The sequence below is a fragment of the Curcuma longa genome, chromosome 1, assembly GCF_044706935.1.
Source record: "Curcuma longa cultivar G26 ecotype Majalengka, Jawa Barat chromosome 1, ITB_CL_G26_1.1, whole genome shotgun sequence".
Taxonomy (NCBI): domain Eukaryota; kingdom Viridiplantae; phylum Streptophyta; class Magnoliopsida; order Zingiberales; family Zingiberaceae; genus Curcuma; species Curcuma longa.
Window position 1 is genome coordinate 3961873 of NC_133861.1, and position 14639 is coordinate 3976511.

Consider the following 14639-nt stretch of genomic DNA (forward strand, 5'->3'; position numbering starts at 1 on the left):
GCTGAAGGGTTTAGAAGATGTTCTGGAATCAATCGTTGATTTTTCGGTCAATTGGGGATCATGATGTACTACTAGGTGTCACTCATTATCGTTCCGTAATTAATGGTTAATTACGGACAGCCAACATAACCGGGAACCTATTGGGTCACACGCACTACAAGTTCTCCAAAGGACTTAAAACGAATTTGAGATTTGGATTACCAGAATGAGAGAGATAAAATCTGGTTGGACCAGACAATGGACAAAATGATGGAACTCGTCTTACAAAGACGAAATGAACAAAACTGATTTCGTTCAAATCAGAGCTCGTTTGGTTAGTGAACCAAATGATTTGATTTTGAACCGAATTGAACCAACTTGATTTAGTTCGCGATGGAAGAGATTTTGGCAGAGTGGATGCAATGAAGAGGTTCGTCTTGCGAAGACGAAACGAACAAAACTAGTTTGGGTCAAATCAAAATTCGTTTGATTAGTGAATCAAACGAACCAAAGTAAATCTGATTTGCTACAGCACAGGTCTGAACCGGTTCAGCCCGATTTAGGGTTTTGTTTCTTCCAGTTTTTTTGGGTTTTGGTTTACTCCTAAACCCGGTTCGGCAGCAACTGTAGCTTCTTTATATGGGATCGCGATTAAGGTTTTTGGGTGGATCCTGTTCATCATCTCCTTCCTGAAGACCGACGGCGCCGCTCTTCCTCATCCAAACCTCGCAACGCCGCCCCGATCGGTTCAGCCGGGAGCATGGGAGAAAGTGAAGCCGCCGGAACCCTAGCTTCCAGCCACCCTCTTTCTTCCTCACGCATGGTTCGGATCGCGGGCTTTACCTGATCGACGGGAAGGGAGCTCTGCTAGCTGCTGCCGGAGAGGAAAAGGGCGCCGAAAATCCCGCGATGCTCTTTCTCTGTTCGCCGGCCGAAGGAGAAGGGAGCCGATTGCGAGGCCACGTCTCCTCTCTTCCTCTCGGGTTGCGCCACAGCCCACTTCTCCCGTGCCAACGAGGGAGTCGCCGGAGAGCACATGCGTGGCGTTGTGGTGAGCTGATCATCGCCACTCCTCGCTGCTCGCCGGAGAGTCATTGGCGCAGAAAACCCTAGCCGGCAGGCCATCTTCTTCTTCCTCTCAAGTTGCTTTGCTCCATGTGCTGACCGAGAGAGAAACCAGAGCACCGTATGCTCTGTTTTGTGCTTCTGCCACAGCTGTGGTCTTCATCTTCGCATGGATGATCGCCGGCCTCCTTTTGCTGTTCCCGGTGTTGGTGGCCGCTGACCTGCCGGAGAAGAAGCCGTATGGAAAGGAGAAGCACTGTTCTATTCGGCCATGTAAGAAAAGGGAAGATGTTTTTCGGCCGTGTGAAGACAGAGGGATTGAATTAGGGGTTTGACATTGGAATTCGCGGTTCGATCATCGGAAATTGTCTCCGATTATCGGATATATTTTCCGGTCTGTCAACCTCCCGGGAGCTTACGAAGTTTCGGGAGAAATTATTCCATCAATATCGGAAAGGTTCCGATTATTTATCTTAATCTATGGTCAATGATTGACCACCGATAACTACATCGATAATACGATTCTTGGCGATAGTCAGAAAGCCCCGGAACAATCGCGACAAATGTTGTTGCGTGATTTTCGGAATTAGGCTTTTCTCTTGATTCGATTGTCATCGAACATCGGTTAGTATGGAGGACGATGACGCGACTCGTGGCTTCCGAAGCCGTCTAGACGGGAGTTTGGCGTGGATCATCAATAGAGGCGGGACTCCGACGAGGACTGCACGATTGATACTAACATCATTCAAACGTCATCAAAGAGGTACGTGTAGAATAATTTTTTATTCTGAAAATGTTATTTGTACGCGTAGAATAATTTTATTCTGTAAAATTTTAATTTCCTACCATGTCTTGTACTTGTTATTACCTGCTATGTATGCGTGTGTTGTTTAATAATTAGTTGTAATTATTTGTTATATTTTTGCTGCGCACGTTTACGAAACGTGTAGACACGCGTATTGCACCGGGACGATCCCAACAAATACCCTCCCTGTAGTGATCAACTATAACTTTTTAATTTACTTCTTCGCACATGATCATGGGGGTCGATCGTGTGGGACCATTAGGATGCAGATTCCACCTTTTGCTACAAGGTGACAGTGTTGTACTCTCTTCACCAATGAAAAATAGGGAGATCTCAAGTTAAATCGGTGTGTGTGCAAGAGGTGGGTGGATCTCGCTCATTTATTCTATCAAAAACACTTGCAATGGAATTAAATATAACACATAAGATCCACGATTTTTCTTGGTTCCTAATCCCTCAGAGTTACCACATCCAAAGCATATGTACAGAAGGCGCTCATCCACTAATGATCTCCTTTCTGGACACTTTCTGGAAGCAAGAAATCCGTCTTACCATCAATATAATATAAAATGTGAAATATAGGAGTAAGACAAAATAACTAAATAATTACTTGAGTCGGTCGATTTGGAAGTCCTGAGTGCATCATATTCTTCCTAGAACTTCTCCAATTGCACAAGTAGGGCTTCATTCACGTTCAACAGCATCGCAGAATCACAAAATAGTAGAATCTTAATTGTTCTTGATTTTGCATGCAAAGAGTCTTATAAAGACTCTTCCGGATGCCCGGATCCCATTTCAAATGCCCCATATCGATTCAATCCGATCTGGTTCCGTTGATCTTTATCCAAATCGATTCTTCCTGGTCGGGGCGCCTAGACCAACCTCGAGCACTTGGACTATCCGAGCGACTAGATGAATGCCTCAAGAGCGGAAGTATAATGATGCTAATTTGGAATAAATTCAAGCTCTCTATGCATCAAACATGATGATCGAATACTTTTGGCAAAAGTTCTTGATGGCATTCAATGCCTCAAGAACTAGAAAGTGGAAGCCTGGAGTGCAACAATGCCCATTTGGAATGAATCGGAGCACTCATTTTACAAAAAAAACTTTTTAATAGACCTAGAAAAACCAACAATGCAAAAATGAAGATCATGAGAACACAAGGGAAGCATAAGAGTATAACAGTGATGATTTGGATTGAATTCAAGACTTTGAAGTCTACCAAGCACTTTTAGCATAAGAGTGTAACAGTGATGATCTTGCATGGCTAAAAAAAATGAAAATGGAAAAACTCTAAGGTAGAATCTGTCACTCCAACGGTCTCACACGGTTGATCCCACGATCATCTATGAGTAGGTAAATTGAAAAGTTACAGTTGGCCACAACGGAGGAGGATATTGTCTCGGCTTCGTTGAGATTCGACCTTTATCTCTTCAACAACTTGCTCCGTTGTATCCAATTCAACTATGCCCTAGGAGCAGATAGAAAAACTCAAGATAAAGCCAAGAGTGTAACAATGATAATTGGAATGAATCTTATATATATATCTCTAGAGTCATTAAATATTTTTTATTTAACAAGCAATAAGTACTAATTTCGTCAGTCGATTGAAAATTCTAGAGTCGACTAGTTTCATTCAAGATATATACTAAAAAGCTTCATAGACCAAAGAGGCAGGAAAGAGATGGATAACAATGAGTTATAGGTGAGATAATGATATACATGTATTAGCATGACATATATATATATACTATAATTTATATTTTAAAATATAATTTTTAATTCAAAATTTGACTTCCACTATTTGTTTTCATTTTTTTTCTTTTGCTGTGAGTCAATTATTCATTTCGGTGACGTATATGCAAATGTCATTATGAACTCGAATCATTTTCGGTGCAAATTTAGTCGTCCATTTTGACTTGCACTTTTCAACCAAAATATATTCAATGAACTAATATAATTAAAATATTTGCACATGTGCGTTTTAGTTGGACCATGATATATCATGACAAGAGTGTCTTAATTAACTTTTTGGTTAAATAATGTGAATTATTTGGAGTTGTTGAATATTATGCAAATGATTCTAGTAGTATAACCAAATAATAAATTCTAATATTAGTATTGTAATTATTATTTTTATTTATTTTTGTTATGTTTATTTTACACTTTGATATGTTAATCATATATATATTAGCACTTTGTGCTTAACGAATTGCCACGATGAGAGAGAGTATTAACTCGATTTCGTCGAAATTTAATTCTTGTTATTTCAGTAATTTGTCTTATCGTAATCCACTTCTATAAAAAAAAGAAATACTCTTTCAACCATATAAATAAAAAAATATTTTATTTTATTTATCTTTCTATAATATTAATCATTTCTGTAAAAGATGAAATCTGCCCCCAGTTCGACCCTAGTCAGTCCCATGACCATATGTGAGGAGATAAATTAAAAGTGAAGTTACAGTTGACCACGACGGAGGAGGACATTATCTCGGCTTCGTTAACATTCAAACTTTTGTCTATTTTTACAAGTCTGTTCCATCGTAACCAACTCAGTTATATCTTACCAGCTATCTACGTCTACATATCTACATCTACGATTAATTCACATCATTGATTCTGTTCAGAATTAATCAAGAAATGGAGCGCGTAGTACACGGCGCCGCCAACAGCCAAGCAGCAATTCTATCAATCCAATCTCCATCTGCAGGGCCCGCCGGCGACGCCCATACACGCCGATCGACGATCCTCTCCAAATCCACTTCCTTTCCCAACGTACTTCTGCAGGCGGCAAGCACACGTCTCCGTGGTGTCGCTATACGTATTCTCCGCCACATTGATCGGAGGCGGCTCCGCCGCGAAACCCGACTCAGTTACTGGCCGCGTGATGGGGCGCGGCGGCGGCGCGCCGGTGAGCTTCTGAACTAGCTCGCGGAAGCCGGCTTGGTCGACGCGGAACACCAGCGCCGGAGGGCGCTCCGGGCGCCTCCACGGCTTCGACGCCGGCATGCGGATGATGCGGAGCGGCGCTGCTTGTCTGGCTTGGTCGTGCCGGCCGGCACTCGAGGCGCTCCCGTTGGGGTACGTCATGAGGCGATCGAGTGGTGTGGGATAGAAACAGAGGACGCCTCGCTTATTTATACGCGTCGCCGTCGGAGGCTCGTCGGGAACTTTGAGGGAGGGTCAGACGTTAGCGCTGACATATGCGCTTGGTCGTCAGCGGCAGCAGCCATTAACGACGGAAGGAGTCCTGAATTATAATCCATTCGACTTTTTAAAAAAAAATTAATAAAAATAAAATAATATATATAATTCAAATCGATATTTCTTTACTGTTTATTATATTATTTTTGTACCTTCATCGTCCTATAAAAAATTAATAAACTTTAAATAACATATATATCTCTAAAATTAATTATCAAATTAAATATTTCTTACACATATTATATTAAAGCCGTAAAAGTTTAATATTCATGAATCTAATTAATATTTAAAGCAAACTCACTCTCACGATAGATATATAATTATAAAATTTATCAAAAATTTCTCTCCCATTCTATTATAAAAAATTATTTTAATATACTTCATATTTGAAAATGCGCACTCTATAGTTGTCGTGGAAACAGACAAAATTAAAGGTAGATGAATCAACTTATTGATCAAATTATAATATTATAATTTTTTAATGTCAAATAACTCTCGGCATAATTATGAGATAGTGGATATTTTTTAAAAATTATCATGACAAACTACATCAAACTCATAATGTTGTAGTTGACACCTCAAATTAATGATGCATTTCCTATCCATTGAAGTACTCAAGATAATACTTTTCATGAGAGTACAATGTTGAACTATTTAAAATTATTTTTTAGATTTAAAGCATAGCTAAGCATAAAAAGTTCTATTATCTCATCACTGAATCTAGAGTTTAATTCTTTTAAATGAAAATCTATTACAATATTAAATATCTCATAATGAAAGTGATGCTCAATTGTGATAGTATCCTTTTGCCGACATGAACGACTATTTTTCTTATAACGAGCACTCATCTCTAGTATATCAACATTCAGTCTTGTACAAAATAATTTGACACACGAAAGAAAAATGTCAAATTATCATTTCTCAATGTCAGGAGAAGTACTTTAATCGTAGAGATCAAATCCAATGCATTTATGATATTAAGAGATTTTTGTTGCAAAGCACGATAAAAAAAATTTATGATCCCAATAATTTTATACATCAAATGTAAAATAAAAAAAAATCAAAAGATTTCATCACTATTAAAGAGCCACCCGTTTATCCACGCATCGAACTAGAGGAATCATCAGTGATAATGCTTTCAAGCACATTAATAGTTGCATCGTACATATCTATAAACTACAAAAAGAATTAAAATATGAGCACCAACGAGTAGTTCCAACTCGATGCAAAGTCCCAATCTGATTAGCTCCTCGTCTAGTCTTGTGTTCACCAACAACAACAGAACGTGCAATTTCATTAACTTAAGTAGATTGTAATTCGATATTGCATTTGGAAGAAAATGTAATAAGATTAACAATAGTCATCGTCATATTTGAAAAGAAAAGCCATATTGAGATCTTTTCAACAGCTGCAATTAACACTATCTAGAGTAGGTGGGCAAAATAATGCACATAATATGCATAGAGCCGATCTTTAAGAAATAAAGCTTACAATCTATTAAAAACACCACACATGCTGCTAGCACCATTATACTCTTGACCTTGCATATTATGAATTTCTAGATTATATTTAGTGAGGGCATCATAATTTTTTTATCAAGTATCCAACTTATACCGATTAATTCTAGGATGGAGGTCCAGTCCCATATTCCGCCCATCAAATAAATTCAGGAAGTAAGGTGACTCTTGACGTGGCGCCCAAGCATCACTAGTTGTTCAAATGCTATATGCATGCGTTGAGGAGATTTTGAACCCTGGTTACAATCTATTAAAAACACCACACATGCTGCTAGCACCATCATACTCTTGACCTTGCATATTATGAATTTCTAGATTATATTTAGTGAGGGCATCATAATTTGTTTACCAAGTATCCAACTTATACCGATTAATTCTAGGATGGAGGTCCAGTCTCATATTCCGCCCATCAAATAAATTCAGGAAGCAAGGTGACTCTTGACGTGCCGCCCAAGCGTCACTAGTTGTTCCAATGCTATATGCATGCGTTGAGGAGATTTTGAACCTTGGTTGCTTAGGAAAAGTATTATGCCTCTTACCACCATATCATGCCCTAGGAGGCACATATTTCTTTCTTAAGTGTTGCAATTGTGATGCCATTAACATGCACAATTTGAAAAAAAAAATGCTTTCTTTGTTAGATACCAAAATACAAAATTTAGAAAATCCAATTTCATCATCGATTTTATTTCTAACTCTGTTATCAATAATATGCAAGATATCTTTTTAAACTTCTAGTGAGATATACTTTGCATTTCTTGGAGCTTTCTTTAATATAACATCGTCAATGCTAGCATTCCATTTTTTCAAAAGTTCTAGCAGCTCAATGAAATTACCATAATTTTGGGATATGAAGATTCATCATGATCTTTCAATACACATATTTACAAACTAAGCCAATAGACACTCTCAATTATGTTGCAAGCCTTAATCAATTTTTTTGAATCTGTTCAAAAAATTCTCACATTCATCAAATCAATAATAGATTTTGTAGATTTATTATGCACCGAGTTAGAACTTTCTGTGTAAAACAAAAAGGCACACTTGACTTTATCATTGACATGCTTCCACTTCTAAACTCTTCAACTGCAAATGTAGATTGTTGTGTTTTCAATTAATTCAAAAAAATAGTACGGAAAATAAAATACTACATCCTTTAAATGAGATACTCTAACCATGGAAACTTTTTAATATATATAATGTTGCTTTTGTCATTTAGACTGTGGGTACTCAAATAATTTAAGTTGATATGACTATTTTGATATAAGTTCATCTAATTTTATCATTATGATTAATAGGATATTACCACATCGAAATACACAATCTAAGATCTCGTTCAAGAGAAGTTTTAACCAACTCTTTGAGATTTTGAAGGCTCCTCATTATGAATGAATATATTAGTCTCGATTCTCTCAAATAATGAAAGATTATCAATTTTTGACTTAAAAAATGATAAAATATTATTTTCCTCTTTCTCTCTTAATATAATATTAAAATAACTTAAGTAATTACACAAATAATTAACTGACAGACTCGAATAACATAATTTATATTAGGGGTGCAAACGAATCGAGCCAGCTCGTGAGCTTTTTGAGCCAGTTCGAATAATATTTGATTCATATTCGAAATTATCGAATTCGAGCCGAACTCGAATATGTTCAATAATTTTTCGAGTCGAATTCGAATCTATAATATTGTGTTCAACTATTCATGAGCCGCTCGTGAGCTTTTATTTAACCAAATTTAGGTTTGAATAATTCAAATTGAACTCGAATAATTAAAGATATTTTGAACTAAAGTTTGATTCTGCTCGAATTAAGGTTCGAATAATTCGAATCAAACTTGAGCTGGAATCATATTTCGAATCAAACTCGAGTCAAAATTATTGATATTTTTGAACTTGGAATCGAATTCGAATATCATATATATGTTTCGAGCTCGAATTCGAATATCAATATTTTTATATTATTCGATTCGATTCGACTCGTTTGCGCTCCTAGTTTATATTTATCAAATAAACCTCTATATTTTTTCCCTCTGATTCGGTGGGATTATTTATCGATTATGTGACCGTCGGGTAAAAAGGGGTATGAGGAAAATAACGTAAATATAAGTATCTATTAATTGTTAAAGGTTATTTTATGAACAAAAAAAATCCCGACCTCCTACTCCGGCCTCGATATGCTTTCTAAAACATGTACCGACCTCCTACTCCGATCTCGGTATGCTTCCTAAAGCATGTGCCGACCTCCTGTTTCGGTCTTGACACACTCCCTACGTCACATGCTAACTTCATGGCTCGGTTTCGGCACACCTCCTGCGTCACATGCAAACCTCATGACTTGGTCTTGGCACGCCTCCTACGTCACATGCAGACCTCATAACTTGGTCTCGGTACGCCTCTTGCGTCACATGTTGACCCTATGACTTGGTCTCAGCACGCCTCCTACGTCATATGCCGACCTCATGGCTCAATCTCTGTACGCCTCCTGCGTCACATGCCGACCTTATGACGCGGTCTCGAAACGCCTCCTGCGTCACATGCAGACCTCATGACTTGGTCTCGACACGCCTTTTGCGTCACATGCCGGCCTCATAACTCGATCTCAGCACGTCTCCTGCGTTACATGCCAACCTCATGACTCGGTCTCGGCACGCCTCCTACGTCACATGTTGACCTCATGACTCAATCTCGACACGCATCCTGCGTCACATGCCGACCTCATGACTTGGGCTCGGCACGCCTCCTGCGTCACATGTTGACCCCATGACTTAGTCTCCGCACGCCTGCTGCGTTACACATCGACCTCATGACGTGGTCTCCGCATGCTTCCTGCGTTACATACCGACCTCATGGCTCGGTCTCGACACACGAGCTTATCTGGTGATATAACCGTTCCGCCTAAGCCAGAAAACACAGAGCCAATTCTCCCGAAGAAATAAGAACATATTCTCAAATATATATGGACAGAATCTTTTTAAAACATAACAAATATGTTAGAATATTTCTCAAAACAGTTACTAATATCTCGGAGATCAATTACTATAAAAAGGTAACTCATGTCCATGAGTACAGGTACACACACATAAACCCTAACTTTTCTAAGTCATTAAACTCCTTGTGCCAAACCCTAACTTGAGCGTCGGAGTGGCTTACCGGGATACATCCCCAGTGCCATTCTAACCCTCTTTTTGAGTACTTTGCAGGCATCTTCTTCTTCTTTCGCAGCCTCATCACAGGAACATGTACGTTGGTGAGCCTTGAACCAATGTTGGAACCATCTATAGTCTATTGGTCGGAACACCCTCAAAAGAAGAAAGTCTAAAAAATCATATGCATCAATAATTTAAGGAGAAAATGTGGGGAACATTTGCATTGAAAGTTGAAGAATATTCAAGAGATGACTGTGCTCCTTTTTCCATGATCAATCGACGAATTGAAAATGTTGGAAGATAGAAAAATTAGAAGAAGAAAAGATTTCTTGGTTAGACGCATGAAATTAGCTGTCGAACAAATGTAGAACCAGAATGGATGGTTTTGTGCTTATTACCAGTTCTTCTTTCCGAATTGAGAACAATCATTCAGATAGCTGGGGGTAAACTAACAGTTCGGATATTAATGAACTCTACAGACGAGTTATTTATCGGAATAATACTCTTACCGATTTATTATCAACAAGTAGATCTACGCTGGAGGAATTAGTAATGCATAAAAAATTAAATGGGCTCCCGAGCTAAAGCCCAGTAGCCTAACACCTCTCCTCCGCCCCCGACAGCTATGCCGGCACGAGCATTTGACCATCTATTGACTTTCTAGTTTTCATGCGCATCAGACGAAAAAGCAATCAAACTCCATCGCCGTTCTATTTGAATCATTGGTTCATCGGCATTTTCCCCAAGGACACATTTAATTTCTTAAAAAAAACACACATCTAATTCTCATAATATCTTTCGGCCTATCAGCTATAGTTAAAAAATTGATTTTTCTTATTTAAATAGAATAAACGAAATCGAATTGAATCAAATTAAGAAAAATAATAATAATTATACTAAGGAGTTTCATATTTCAATTTTTTTTTAAAAAAAACTTATGCATTAAATTCCTGATGATTTTTTAAATTTATATAAAAAACATTAAAGCAAGAGTTACGAAATTCTGCTTAGAATTTTCAGCATATAAAGGTGACGAAAAAGGTGGTGTTCCCTTGAAAGTTTAGGGAAATAAAACAGTAATCTTCTTCCCATGAACTGCTAATTTCAGTCTACTTGTTGGACTTCACAAGTTAAATGACCCCTGTTAATTTGTAGATGATCAATTAGCAGAGATTGTTAAGAGGTATAGCAATTGAGGATGAACTGTTCCGTAATGACCAGAGTTGTACTTGTGTTCGATGGAACCAAATCTGTATAATCCAATTGTCGGACTATTTCTTTCTCAATCAACGACATTGCTAGCTCATTTAGTCAATTTAATGGCATTGTCAATCGAAGATAATTCTTGATTAATTTTAACTTCAAGAACCTTCTTTCTGCCGATGCATTTTTTGCTAGTATTGTTAACAAAATCTTATAGGCAATGTCAGTATTTGGGAATAAACCATTTAGTTTTGCTAGATATTAATGTTACATATCAATTGCTCTGTTTTCATTTGTTAAATAACATCTCACGACCATCAACTCCGAACACAACTCATTACCATTAAAGTTTGAATGTCCATCATGACTCAAAAATTGTTGAAGCTCCATACAAGACTTCATCAAGCTAGTTAAAAGCTCACTCTTTAAATGCAAAAATCTCTTGATATTGTTTAAAATTGAACTTGAATAGAAGATCGAGTTTGATCAATTATAAATAGAAAAGATTCTTCACAATTGTGTGTTACATTATCATTGTCAATTTCATCAAATTGTTTCTTTTATCGAATGATGTGTTTTTCTCGAAATTTAGGTTTAATCCTGATTTCACTTGTCATTTGTATAACTTCACTCATGGGACTAGCAAACCCCTCTTCTTTAAACTCATCAAGAAATTGTTTAAGTCCTTATAAGAGGTTGATCACAATATCAATATTCATATCTTCAAATTGAATAAACTTACAGTATTTATTGCTCTTAACAAGTTATACCCAATTACCATTCCAAGCAAGAACTCAAAACTCTCAAAATCATATAGTGCTAAGGTCTTAGCATCACTCTTTGTTTTAAAATCTTCAAAAAATTCTGCCAAATAAAGGATCTCTTATATGTACAATTTGCTCTTTTATGGCTTTTATACTTTCAACATGGCTTTCCTAATGGGTATGTGATAATGACTGAACGGTCAAACCAAGCATCTTATCTTTAAAAATGTTCCATCTCTTTGTATGGGAAGAAAACAATGTATAGATGTGTTGCACCTCTCTAAAGGACTTAGTTTTAGGACAAAAGGACAACATTCCACCATATCAACCAAAGCCAAATTAAGACTATGACAACCACATGATGAATAAAAAGCTCTAGGATTTATTTCAAATAATCTTTTTTGTACACCTTTGTATCTTCCACTCATGTTAGATCCGTTGTTGTACCCCTGCCCTCTTATGTCATCAATGTCAAGCCCAATTCTAGTTAATACATTTAGAAGTTCACTTGATAACCCAAGACTTGATGTATCTTCCACCTTCAAAAACTCAACCCAATATTCTTCTACTTTTGGTGTGTTTGTTGAATCATCCAAGCATCATAGCACTAGAGACATTTGTTCTTGATGACTCGCATCTGGAGTACAATCAAGTATTGCTGCAAAATATTTTGCTTGTTTAACTTTTATAATGATTGCATTTTTCACTTCATTTGGCAAAGTCTCTATCTATTCATTCCAAATTTTGGGACTAAAATATGTATATTGAGATTCCCTTGCTTCACAACATTGAACATGCTCCTCCATCACTAGATCAAACACAACAATCATTTCTATCATTTGTAAAAATAGCTCATTGTTCTCAACATAAAATTTCTTATCATCTTTGATAACATCCATTTTTATAGTTTATTTTGGCCCAATACTTGATGCTTTGATCTTCTCATTGTGTAACTATTGAGAGTATTAACACATTTTATGAGTAGGGACTTATTTTAGATTATATTGATTATTCCTACAGATTTTTAGGTTGAATTTAACATTCTTAATGTGTCTTTGTAGGATGCCTAAAGGGCCATAAAATTGGGTGGTGTTGGGGAGTCACATACTTAACTTAAAAGGGCTTGGCAACGTAGAGGAGGCATTCTCTTCTCTCGGATTTAAGCTAGGAGCATCAAAACTTACATCCCAATTTGATGGATCAATCAATGATTGCACTACGCCACCCTCATCGACCTTCATCCATCTCCATTCTCGCACCATCTTCCATAGCTGCCTGAGTGGGAGAGATTGTCTTCCTTCGACGACATCCCTTGGAGGAGAAGAGGAATTCCTTTCTCCACCCACATTATCTATGGGGATTGTATCGAAGTTGGGGATTCCTTCCTTCGCCGCACCTTCCATTGAGCTTCGCTTCGCTTCACATTCACCTCCGGCCAAAGACAGAAGGAGATTCACTTTATTTTTTATTTCTGAGCATAGATTCAATTTTGCATGTTAACTGTTTATTTAATTCTCTCTTACAGTATTTTGGATGTTGTTTGTCATTAATTTTCACTTTATTGGTTGTTGATGCATTTGGTTACTTTGTTGATGCAATTTATTTTTAGTACTTTCATATTAGCAATTCTGTTACAATGCTTAGTGTTCTTTTCATTATTTAGATTCCAAATTTAGTATAACCCCCTCCCCCCGTCCAATCAAAAATCTAAATCCCCAATTGCCTAATAACCGCTAGGATTACCGTACACCGACTACAATCGTTGAGAGACGACTCGAGTACCCTATACTATTTTAGTTGATGGGATCCAGTATTAAACTAAGTTAATGTGCTCATTTTAGACAACAAATCTAAGTCAAATCAATCTCCTCGAAAGGCCAAAGTATTTTTGGCAAGTGTTTTCACAATGGAAATTATTCTTGTTAGCACTTGCCTCAAATGCTATTTTTCTTTGTTGATTTGAAGTTGCATACTGTAATCAATTGTTTGATTTTTTTTTCAATCTCTTTTCTAATTCAATCCAAGCAATCGTGCAATCTATATGGTCTCTACTAGCTTCATGATGCTTAAGACTTTTATGCATATTATGCCATCTTTGTATCCATCATTATCCAAATTCCCCATTCTACTCATCATTTGTTCTTAAACAACTTGCAACAGAAGCAAAATATTCTATCCAATGAAATAGAATATACAAGTTATCTTCTATCTAATGTTTGTACATTTGTCATTATCAATATATAATGCGATGAATCAAAGTGTCTATTGTTACTATCCTTAGGAAATAAAAAACCATCCACTCTTGTTGGACCCATTTCTACTATAAGTAATCTTTTAGTTTTTGACAGTTGTTATTCTAATTTTCAAGATCCTCTAAATTCATAATCGAATTTAATTTTTCATGTTGAGAGTCTTTTTATAAGTTCTCATTCGACTCAACCAAATTGACAGTCTTAACCAATTCTTCATTTTCATAAAACTTTGTTCCTCAATCACCAAATTATCCCCTAATTTCTCTCTTTCTATTAAGTTACTTCTAATAAAATATTTGTTAATATCACCATCTTAACTTTGAGCTAATGTCTCCTCCTTTATTTCATTTTTCTCTTTTGAGCTCCAAATAGATATTGATGAAGCATTTTAAATGTTCTTTTATTATGCCAACAAGTTATTAAAAGTGAATATATAATTCAATAATTCATAATACAATTAATTTAAATCTTAATTTTTATCTTCAATCCTAATTTTTGAAAATTAGGGCTTTATCTAAATTTAAGGGTTTTCAATTAATTTTATACCTCAAATTCTCAAAATTTCAACTCCTACACAAAATTTATTAATATCTAATTAAAAAATTGAATCATAATCAAACATCAATTAGGTTGGATATTATTTACCTCAAATTTGATCAAACGGACCAATAATTCAAACAACAAAGTGACT